The 12520-nt window shown below is 42.2% G+C and overlaps 1 long non-coding RNA gene across 1 annotated transcript; it reads right to left on the bottom strand.

Annotated features, from left to right (window-relative positions):
• Positions 1-9729: 9729 nt before the first annotated feature.
• LOC146730144 (uncharacterized) lies at positions 9730-11789 on the bottom strand. The gene is made up of 2 exons (XR_014927933.1): positions 11653-11789; positions 9730-9899 (listed from the first exon to the last, which is right to left on the bottom strand). It is a non-coding gene; the product is annotated as an uncharacterized LOC146730144 (long non-coding RNA).
• Positions 11790-12520: the final 731 nt, after the last annotated feature.

The following is a 12520-nucleotide window of genomic DNA, read 5'->3' as shown; positions in this document are numbered from 1 at the left end:
AAACAAAATGGCCGCCAGTCGGCCATTTTGAACTTGATCTGAAAAAAAATGACGTGCATCAAGGTCCTATAATGTTTAATGTATGTACCAAATTTGAATGAAATCCGTCCATGCATAACTGAGATCTGGGTCCGGAATGGTGAAAATGTGCGATTTCAATGCATTTTCGGTCTCAAAGCGGCCGCCATTTGGCTATCGTTAATGGGATCATGAAACAAATGCACATACATATTTGTGACATGATGTACCTTGTGTGTGTGAAGTTTGAACTTGATCAATCCAGACATGTCTCGGATACGGATCCAGAACTGAATTCTTTAAAAAAAAATGGCCGCCAGTCGGCCATTTCGAACTTGATCCAAAAAAAAATGACGTGCATCAAGGTCCTATTATGTTTAATGTATGTACCAAATTTGAACGAAATCCGTCCATGCATAACTGAGATCCGGGTCCGGAATGGTGAAAATGTGCGATTTTGATGCATTTCCGGCCTTAAAATGGCCGCTATTCGGCTATCGTTAATCGGATCATGAAAAAAATGCATGTGCATATGTCCCATATAATGTGTGATGTATGAGTGAAGTTTGAACATAATCGGTCCATGCATGTTCGAGATACAGGTGATCACGGACGGACGCATGGACGGACGGACGGACGGACGCACACAGGGCAAAACATAAGTCCCCGTTTTCGGACTCCGTCCGAACGGGGACTAATAAGCGGTCGATGTAAAAGCGGAAGGTTGGGCGAAATGAGTACTGTATGACCATGTTTCTCGGTCGAAGTCTCGACTGACAATAATGCTGACAATGGACGTTAAATAAACACGCATTGTTTGCAACTGGAAGCTTATCACCCGTTATATCAGAATCGTCAACAACAAAGTATACAGATAAGATGTTATCATTTAAACCCTTTCAAAGATAAACATTATGCAAATATCCACGAAACGCCAGTTGTAGTCTTTTCTGCTAGTGTTTTAAAACACTAATTTGAGCAACGTTATTTCGCAATTTCGATCTTTTGTAAACCTGGGGTGATGTATCAAGGTCTAAAGTAACCGTTTTATCAATTTGTGAAAAATCAAGAAAAAAGTGAAAATTTCCCTTCTCGCTACCTTAAGTGGCACATAATAATGAACTATGCCCTCAATGGCTGCAGCTATATTGCTGTATTTTTTATGTTTTTTTTGGACATATCACTATACTACAATGTACAAAAAACTATGGGGAAGTTACTCAGAGAAAAGTTCCTTCATAAAATGACAAAGAACATACTATAGTTTACTTAGTTCTGGAAATAATATAATTTAATCCGTATTATGGATCACAGTGTTCAGTGAATTTGCATCTCATTAAATAAGATACAAGGTTACTGACATGGAAATACATACTAGTGTACATTGTTATGGTGTCACTGCTATTGCGTTGGTCCCAAGTATCTGTTTTCAGAAATAATACCCACATCTATTCTGAATACACCTATTGATAGTTTCACGATAATAGACTGCATCAGGGCACCCCAAATTATTACTTATTAACACATTTCTCACAAAAGACATAAAAAGTTGACTTTAGAGCCAGCAAATTTAAAATTTGTTTTGTTGGCCGAGATAGGGGATCGTGAAATACAGGCAAGTTTTCTGTTGTTGCGTGGTAAGTTTTTCATTTTGTCTGCATTCAGCTCTCATTAGAGCATAAAAAAGAACCAATTTAAGTACAGGAGCTGAGGTTATTGATATGAATTGGAAAGAGTGGGCTATGAAAAATGAATTAAAAAACAAAAATAATAAATTATTAATAATTTTGAGGCAGCAGTTATTATTTTTTTAAACATGTACATGTATATGGACCAGTTGATTTCATGGAGAGAGGGGTAGAGAGAATCAGGAGTGTTGTGTACGTCGGTCGCTTGGCAATCCGGGGTGTGGCAAAGCAGTCTATATTTGGACTGTCCCACAGCCACAAACAGCCTGGAGGCTATCCACTGGGGTATCAGCCACTCCGTGTTTTGGAGACGGAGCCGCCTCGAAAGGGCGTCTGCCAGACTGTTCCTCACCCCTAGAAGGTGGTGTGCAGTTAGCTCTACATTGTATTTCAGGCCCCAAACGTTGTAGAAAGCGTAGTAGAGTTAAGTGTACTGCTTTCAGCTTGAGCCAGCTGATATGCTGGTCCCGAACCCAATGCTGGGCCATATTCTTTGGGCTTGGATGTCCAAAAGATGCGCTCCCCAACCTTGGAGATAGACATCTGTTACCAGCGTCATAGCTGCGGCAAATGGGTCAGTGACGACCACCAGGGCAGGGCTTTCTTCGCTTGGTCCGAAATAGAAACCAGCCTGTCTGGTTCCCGTGGGTGAGCTCGATGTTCCAGTAACAAACGCTGTACCTGGCAGCTGTGTAGGAACCAAACCGAGGACATCATTCCGATGAGTCGCATTAGTTCTCGGAGGGACACTAAGGGAACGCTGACTAGACGTTCTGCCAGGTTGTTTAGCGCCAAGTAACGCACCTGAGATGGGCGAACCAGGCCTACCTCTGTGTCAAACTCCATGCCCAAAAACACCAACTGCTGCATTGGGTAGAAATGGTACTTTTTCGATTTACTAGAAAACCTAACTGGTGAAGTAAATCCTGTGTTAGCCTTACTTGTTTGGCTAATAACCACTTGTCTGGGTTGTGTAGCATAACCAGTCGTCTAGGTACGGATTGATGTGTACCAACGTTTGGTGGAGCAGCAGCACCACCTGTCCCTCCATTTTGGTGGAATGTAGGGAGCTGTGCATAACCCGAAGGGGGGGGGCACCTGAGATTCAAATACTTGGCCCAGCTGGGGGATTCGATGGAAATGTCAACTCGCCGGGTGCATGGGTATGTGCACGCAGGCCCCACTCAAGTCTAGTGCAGCTAGCCAGTCAAAACGGACGATGGAAAGAAGGATGCTGAATGATGTCTCCATGTGGAACCAATCGAGGAGCATGTACTGATTCAGTCTGCCTAGGTCTAGAACTGGACGCCCACCACCTGTAGATTTGGTACTACATTTGAGTAGAAACCTGGACTTAATGCCGACTGATCTACCTTGTGTATGGCGCCCTTTACCAGCAAACTGTCTACTTCCTGTCTGATTGCGTCCACCTTGCGGGAGTCCCCTGACAGTGCCCTCAATGACGGAGGCGGTATCCTGTAACTGTATGTCACCATCTGGAACAAGTCCAGGGATCTGGAACCCTCTGCCTCTAAACCAGGCTACACCAGCGCAATCTGTGTGCAACATGGATATGTGGCTGTGTGGTTCAGCAGTTGTGAGGGGTGGGTGCTCTCTTTTCCCATGGGGTGGGCTTCTCCAAGGCCTGCAGTAGTCATTAAGTTGTAACCTGGCCACTCGCCAAATGCCTGTTTGCCACCACCACCCCCCGGTCGTAAAGGTAAGCATAAAAAATGCTTCCCTCGCTGCTGGGGTGGACGACCACCCGAGGAGAATGAGGGGCTACCACCTGCTCCCTTCCTCCCTGGGGGTGCGCCGCTACTCTTCCCATCCATGGAAAGGTATATACGCTTGCCTCCTGGCTGACTCTGGCTAGCAGACGTCGACTTAAGGCGTTTTCTGCGCTTGGGACACCCTTCGTTTACCCTTGGCAGTGGCCAACTGGCTAGCGGATTTGATCTGAACCCTCTTGTTTGTTGCACTTCAAAGCTCCGAAACTGCACCCGCCATCTCCCATCAAAGAGGTGGAAGATGTGTCCAGTCTGTGTCACTGAGGTGGGGATGTACCCCCTGACTCAGTTTGCCAGCGAAAACAAACGCATCTAAGACCGTGTCTCATTGCACAGTAGTAGCCCCGACCAGGAGAGCCAGGTGACATTGGGGGGATGTTGCATATAGATGTGCGGTGGCCCGCCATAAAAGGTGTCGCCTGGTTGAAGAGACTGCCTTGTGTATGGCGCCCTTTACCAGCAAACTGTCTACTTCCTGTCTGATTGCGTCCGCCTTGCGGGAGATCCCGGCCACTGTGATCCCATCAGCGTTGAAACAACAGTAAGTTGTTGCCCTAGGATCAAGGGTGGGGGTATATACATTGAAAACTAGGATTGATGATACTCTGCATCACCCCAATGGCATGGCTCATCGAGTCTTTACCGATGGAAGACTCTGAGGTACCGCCCGAGGTACCGGCTGTATCCAACGCGAGTGAACCGTCTCCTTTCAACTAAAATATGTGAGCGAGGAGGTGTTCGGCTGTGCGTCTCGTAACAGGGTGGTTTCCCTCTGGAGACCTCCGTGGCTGGCTGGCTGAAAGTAGGGGGCAACCTGTGCCCTGACCTGAAAGCCCTGTCCCGAAAATGGAGGCTTGGCTCCCAGAATCCGTGTTGGCACTCAGTGCCCGGGGTCATGTTGGAGACACGGTGCAGCTAGCTTGAGCCTCTGCCTAACCCAAAAAACAAAAGGGCAGTCGTGGTTGGGAACGGGGGTTCCCAGGAAGAGACATGTTTGAATGAAAGAGCTTTCTGTGTTTCTTCCTGTCTGCCGGTTGAGGGGCTGCAGTGGAGACTGCCCGCTCCGACTGCATCTGATCTACCTGGCCTGCCAGGAATGCAATTTGCCTTGGCAGTCCTTTGACCAAAGCCCTTATCTTAGAGGCAAACCTGGCCCTGTGCGAGGACTGATCCACAAAGGGACCCGCAATGGGTCCCAAAGGAGGAAAGACTTCTGGGGGCACAGCCTTGTCATTGCCAGTAAAATTGGGTAAACCACTGCCTGAAAAAACAAACAGACTGTGAGGATGCCCTCCGATCAGCGGGGAAAGACTGACAAATGTTGGTACCTCCACCGTCAGGCCTCTTACTCTTACTCGATGTCCCCAGTACCGAAGTACCGGTAGCTGAGCGTGAGGACTTTCCACTCATGCCAAACACGCAACTCACTTTAACCGTTTTTTACTGGGCACGCGACCTTGCTGTGAAAATACGAGCAACATGGTCAGTCTCAGCGATTTTTTATGGCTCTGGAAAAAAGATCCCCGGCTTCAGAACTCCAGTAAAAAAAAACGAACCCCGCACGTAGTCACCGCAAAAATAGCATTTCGGATGCGGGTTCTATTCTGGTAAATATAACTACTGCACAGTCGTCTCGAAAAACGAGGAGACAAAACGGGCACGTAGCCTCTGGTGCTGTCATAACCCCTATTCATTTTAAACATATAGATAGAGCATAAAATGAACACGATTTGCATGGGGAAGCGAAATACAGTTGGAAAAGATGACGTAACGAAACCAACAAGTGATCAAGTTACATCGCCGGGTTTTATTGCTTTGTTGTGCCGAATGCTACACACAAAAGGGAAAAGGACACAAGAGTAAAAAAAAAGACAATGAAAACTTATCCTACCAGCTATATGCACCATGACGGTTACCACAGGTGGTAACAACCCAAGCCAGAAACCCGGACAGTAAAAGGCAGGCTAGGCAGAGCCGCTAAATCTCCATCCCCGCGTGGCAGAGAAAAAAGAAGAGTCAATTGTCCAGTCGTAATGGCACCCCCATATGGACTCGGTCACGTGGTTCGTGACATAAGGGAAAAGAATCTTGGGGTCATGGGGCTTCCCCTGACCTAGATTCTATCTCTCCATCATTGGCAGAATCGCTGATTAATGCCTACAGTTCAAAATGGTCATTTTGACTGACGGAGTCTATGGTGGGTAACTGAACGTGGTGAATTAACACAGTACATGTAGTATAATTTGAAGAACACATTCGTTCGTAGCTATTTTTTGTACAAAGATAACTTTTTCCTGAAAACTGTCAACTAGCTCTAAACAGATACCTGAAATAAATTCTTTCAAATTGTTCATGTTACCAGTAAATTGGGCAGTTAGGGATAGTCAAAAATCAGTGTATGCTCGCAGTCTAGCAATGTAGGCTGCATTGGTGGAATCCCTGTTCGCCCTGGCCAGGACATTGGCAGCCCACTCAGATAAGACTTTCATATGTGTGGGTCTAATGAGAGCCTCTATGCATGTAAGTGATACCCGCTGGGCTCGTTGGTAGTGCGCCATCAGGTTGGGAAGGCAGGTCCGGTAAGTCCCGAAGCACTACTGGTGTTTCGACTAGCATTTCCCACAGAAGTGGAAACTAGGCCTTGCTTGTCCAATTGTGTGCAACCAATGATAATCTGCAGGCGTGCACCTGTCAAAGTTTTCTCTGGTGCCCGGTGAACTAGCGGGAAGGGAGGAAAGGCGTACACAACTATGTGGATCCACAGGGTTAGCAAAGTGACCCTGGCCCAGGCTCCTGGAGTCGGCAGGAGTGTTACGTACGTCGGGAGCTTGACATTCTGGGGTGCGGTAAACCGGTCTAACCTTGGACCGTTCCACAGCCGAAACAGCCTGGAGGCTTCTATGAGCCACCCCGTGTTCTGGAGATGAAGCCGCCCTAAAAGGGCGTCTGGCAGACTGTTCCTCACCCCTGGAAGGTGGTGTGCAGTTAGCTCCACATTGTATTCCAGGCACCAAAGGAGGATTTGCTCCGCTAGGACTGACAACGATGAGAAACACGTCCCCCCGCCTTCATGAAGAAGACCACCGCTGCGTTGCCTGTGCGGAGCAGGACTCTGTGGTCTTGAACTACGAGAAGAAAGCGTGGTAGTGCTAAGTATATAGGTTTCAGTTCGAGCCGGTTGATATAGTAGTCCCGAAACTAATGCGGGGGCCATATCCTTGGACTTGTTCGTCCAGTAGCACTCACAGTCACTTTAACCGATTTGTTTACTGAACGCGAGACCTTGCTGTGAAGAAACGAGCTACGCGGTCAGTCTCAGCGATTTTGATGGTTCTGAAAGAAAAATCTCAGGCCTCAGAACTCCAGTGAAAAAACACATGCCTTCACGACAAAAACCCTGAACCCTGCACGCAGCTATGCCAAAAGTATTTCGGATGCGGGTTCTATGCTGGTAAATTCTGAATATAACCATTGCACAGTCGACTTGAAACGCAAGGAGTCCCAAAAAAACAGCAGCGAGCCCTGGTGCTGTCATTACAACTATTCATTTCTAAATACATAGATCAAGCATACAATGAAGACGACATGCATGAGGGAAGCGGATTACAGTAGGAAAGGAGACGTACAAAACCAACAAGTGATTAAGCTACGTCGCCCGGGTTTTATTCCTTTGTTGTGCAAAATTCTACACAACAAAGAGGAAAGCGATACGAGGGTAAAAATGACAAGGAAAACTTATCCTACCAGCTACAATGTCGGATGCCGGGCAGCGGCAACAACCCCAGCTAGAAACCCGGACAGAAAAAAAAGCAGGCGATCCAGGCAGAGCTCGCTAGACTTGATCTCCATTTGATGCGGAGAAAAGTCAGTGATTGTACAGCCGTCTATGGCGTCGCCATATGGGCTCTGTCACATGGTTTATGACGTAAGGGAAAAAGAATCTTGGGGCCATAGACTTTCCCTGAACTAGATTCTATCTCTCCATCACTGGCAGAATCACTGATTAATGCCTACAGTTCAAAATAGTCATTTTGACTGACCGGAGTCTATGGTGGGTAATTGAACGTAGTGAATACCACTTTAAGGAATGCTTAGAATCAACAAAAATGAAACAAAATCAACAACAGACATTTATTATTTTGTGCAGAGTTGATAGTAAAATTACAGAATACATGAGTATAATATTATTTTTAATGAATATTTGTGCATGTCTGAATAATTATCACCAATTCCAATTTCCAAACGTTCCATCTCCTATGCATAAACACTATTGAAATGAGATAGACAAGACATGAATGTCACAGTACCTGTTATTTGATTATAAAGTAGTACAAGGAACATCTGCAAACAGGTGAATGAATATGTAATCTATGTGGGTACAACTCACCATAAAGTGATTTCCCATAATCTAGTTTTGTACTGACAACTAAAAACTTCCACTGACCCATGTTCAGAATCTCAGAGTACACAAGTGCAACAAAACGATTTGTCATACATGTATACTTGCTCAAAAACTGCATTCATTAATCTGAGTGAACCATGATGTACATTACTTTGGGTTTGTTTCAAAATCACCACTGGGCATCAGAATCATTCTCATGTTGTCAAATACAATTTGTTATTAACACAGTAAGGTTTATTAATTAAAATGTATTCATTGTACATAGAACAACATTTGTTAATTGTTAAACAATTGTAGAAGCTATGTTTTCAGAGCAAGTACATTTCATGGTGTGATCCTACCACATATGAACTAAATTGGCCAAATAGTTGCTGGGATAAGAGCAAATGACTGCATTGATCTAATTTGCATATTTTTGGGAGGGTGTGGTCATTACTGTCAGAAGCACATGTACACGTGTCAAGGTGTAATCCTACCACATATGAACGAAATCAGATCAATGGTTGCTGAGATCAAAGGAAATAACTGGATTTAGCTAATTTGCATATTTTTGGGGTAGGGTAATAATAACCTAAAAGATGACTTCCGATGATAAGGAAGTTATTTTGAAATTGGGTTCTGAGAAATTGAGTTTTGAGTTCTGAAAAGTATACACTACCGATCGAATACATTTGGTAAAACTTGTGAATCTGAAATCAGCAATTCATGAATCTGAATCTGAATTTAACAGAATCAATTATTCTGAGCATGTTCAGTTTCTCTGTCAGTGTAATAGAGAGGTAATTTTGGATGAAAATCTCGAAAAAGACCTACCGGTACTTAGGATTTCCAGGTTTGGAAAAAAAAAATTATGTGCCTATGTAACACATACTTGTTCATCAACCTGCCAAGTTTCATTGACATCTGCTGCAGAGTCAACTTCAAAATGAGACAGAAAGTAAATCAAGTACTCCCCTTTCAGGGACTAAAAATAAAAGTAATCATCTAGGTGTGAATCATCTAGGTTGTAATCCCAGTAATTTATAACTTTGATTAAGCAAACGAGCAACCACGTGCCGTACAGCAGTTCTAACAATAACATCTTATCGTCCTGATTTGGACATAGGAGGAAAAAATGGTTAGAAATTAAAAATTATCTGTCTCAAGATTTCATTATCCAAGTTATTGGCATAATAATTTATAAACAAAATCATGTAATAAGGTGATTTTCATAAATGTGACTGTTGGCAAAACAGCTATTTATAGTTTCTAAAAAAAACACTGAAAGTGTCAATCACATTGAATATCATGTGCTTTTTCGATATAATTCAAAATCAAGTATTTTGGCTCCTTCAAGTGACATAAACAAGGCTTAGATAGTTTCTCTATGTTTTATTTACATATACATATAATTTTGATGAATTCCGCTTTAACCTTTTCACCACCAGATGTTCTCGTCCAAATTTGTCAGTACAATTTTCTTATATTTTTCAATATTTTTGGAAATGAACCATTTTTGGTTTTTACTCAAAATATTCAGCTACTTTTGTCCTAATCTTCTGAAGGAAAGTGCAGACTATTTTGTGAATTTGTGATGAAAAAAGGGAACTGGTGGTGAAATGGCTAAAGTGACTGTCATCAAAACTGTGCATGTATATTGATTGGCAGGGCTCACAAAACAACAAATATTTACATATTTCATATCATGCTGTTTAAGAGACTTGCTGAAAGTCAGTTAATTATAAATTCAAAAAAATATGTATGATAGTTGTTTATAATTAAATGTTTTCTGTTGTTTTAACAAAATTTATGTTTTGAACTTTGTATAGCATGTACTTCATGTTTTAACATATTTTATTTATTTCCTCTTTTCTTCTATTTTCCTTTTCCTCCTGAAGAAGGAGCAGGCTCCTCCCCTTTTATCAGTGACAGTTGACGCTTTAACTCCAGTAACTTCTTCACTTCAGCTTCAATCTTCACCTTGTCAGCTTTGGCAGTTTTCAACGTCCGTACTACACCACCCTGATGAAAAAACATATTCCCAGGGGGTCCACTCCATTAAAAAGAAAGCTGCAGGCATGCATGCTTTAAAACATTTGAAAAACAAACAAATGGCAAATAAATTTTGAATTCGACTGTAATGTAATTGTATAAACATATATATTGTACCATGCAATATGTTATTCAAAATTGACAAGCTAGATCTTAAAACCAAAATTCATTGTCCGCACGGTGTTGTTCCGTTCGGACATTCCTCCCTCTACAACACCGTGCGGTAATACCATTCATAACCGTGTATGTCACATGGTTGCGCGATAGAAAGTTTACCGACCAATAGAAAGCTTTGTAACAATGACTGCCAGAAAGCACTTTGAGCTGCATTTCTGATGTCTTCGGCTTCATTCTGCCGATATATGTTGAAGTGACATCATGAGCTTTGAGGTATAACACCTACACTTCTATAATACTCAACAGTGGTGACACCATTATTACCACATGCAATGGGCGCAAAGCCGGTAAAGCATAATAACATAAGGATTTACTACTGGTATTTCCAGTGCGACTAAAAACACATCAGACTCGGCACTAAGTAACAGTCTTATTTATATGCGTATAGCGGAAGATTTTTTTTTTAAACCCCAAGTGACTGTGCACTAAGTATAGTTTGAATAGCTTTGGTCTGAATATCAGTGAGTTGCATGATGTATGGATATTGTTGCTGTATTGCCTCGACATCCAAGTCAACACAGCTTCCACTGTACACAGGGACATTTATTCTCGGGTCGGGCATTTTCACCGTCTGGCAACCATCATGGTGAAAACAAAGGCCAAAAACTCTAAGAAAACAGTACTTTGAGATGGTTGTTGATACCCCCTGAACAGTGTAACAAGATTAACCCTACATAAGCAACATATTTAAATTTGGGTGTTTAGGATTTCTTCAAAGTTAAGTTTGTGCTGTTTTCTCTATTTTAGCTATATTCACCAGCTTTTTGATTGGTGTTTCACAGCAGCTCGCACAGAGCCCATAGAAATACACGGCTGAGTGGTGCGTGTCTTAAATAGCAACGTGTAGTGGAGCGTCTTGTAACTTAGCTTCGCCTTGAAGATTTTGATAGCTTGGCCAAGCATGTAGAAGAAAGAAGCAATATGATTCACTGTTGGTAAACTATGAGGGCATTGTTACATACACATAGTCCTAATGAAATACTTCAAGGTGATAGTGACATTCACCTTGAAAATTCAAGATGACCAAGATTGTGAAATATTCCACAAAGATGTAATTTCATATTCAAACAGAGAATTTTGTCTAGCTCAGATTTTTTATTGTTAGATGAATTAAGAGAAATATGCACCAATCAGACAAAGTTTTCACTGAAACTTTTTAATATATATATCAAAAACACATGGCAGAATTCAATTAGAAAATTATCAAACTATCAAAACCTGGATAGGCAACTGAACCCTTCATGAAATGATGCTATGCAGCCTAATTCAATGATAATGACTATTGCCATGGAAATATAAAAATATAAGCAAATTGAACAAAATATTGCAAAATGTTGCAGCAGATGACTTGAAATAAGATTGTTTGCTTAGCTTGGAGCGAACATTGTGTCCCTGGGAGAGAAAACATGTCATGGTGTATTAGGTATCATCCAATCAATGGCTAATAATACCTACCGGTATAATTGTGATTGGTTACTAGAATATTTCTGTGTCACATGATCTATATCAATCATAGTGATTGGTCTCCCATTGTCATATGACCTACCTGATCAGTGACTTGAGCTGTCAGTTCTTCCACAGTTTCCCATCATTCATAGCAGTTTTCTGTGCATCACCACATTTGATTGGCTTTATGGTAGATGGTTTCTGGGACTGACCACTGCCAGCAAACTGCTTCCTTAGTTCTGCTACCCTTGATGACTCTATTTTATCAAACAGTGGGCTGAAAATAGTAACAACTTTTCAGTTATACCAATGTTTTGAATGTGTTTATGGAATGTTCTACACATGTTCTGAAAGTGCATCTGGGATGTTTTTAATCCAGCCTTGGAAGTTGCGAGTGCCTACTAACAGATGTGCCAAAAAATACGTCTATGCGAGTAAAAACTTGTAAATATCAACATTTAGTTTGTAGTTTTCTGAAACTACTCGCATTTTGGAAGTGAAAATTGAAGCCCTACATGCAGCTGAAACATACCAAGTACGAGTCAGACTAGACGAAATACCGTGCACGATCTGGAGGCTTTGAATATTTTACTATGTAATTGACTATGTACACGGAATGTCTAGTTTCACGCACATGACAAGTGTCATGTTGCAATTGAGAGCGTACAAGTCAAAATAAAGAAATAGTAACATTGTAAATATCTGATTGACAGTTGTTTTGTGCTACTCAAAATATGTGCAGGGTTTTTAAATGAACACTTGTTTACACTGTCGGAGGCTCTTTGATTGTCAACAAAATAATGTTTATTGACTAACGTGACGGCGTTTTTCAGTGTCAAATCATGTTTTAAACTTTGATAATCAAAGTCACACTGTCACATTCTTGACTCGAACAAACATGGCAAATAAACAGATTCCTAATTTCTTTCGGATTTTCCAGCAATTTTGCTGGTAAAATGTTAAAAATC

This window comes from Saccoglossus kowalevskii, chromosome 20 (genome assembly GCF_978046115.1).
Source record: "Saccoglossus kowalevskii chromosome 20, keSacKowa6.1, whole genome shotgun sequence".
Taxonomy (NCBI): Eukaryota; Metazoa; Hemichordata; class Enteropneusta; family Harrimaniidae; genus Saccoglossus; species Saccoglossus kowalevskii.
Note: the sequence above shows the minus strand (reverse complement) of the source record. Positions and strands in the feature narration are given on the sequence as shown.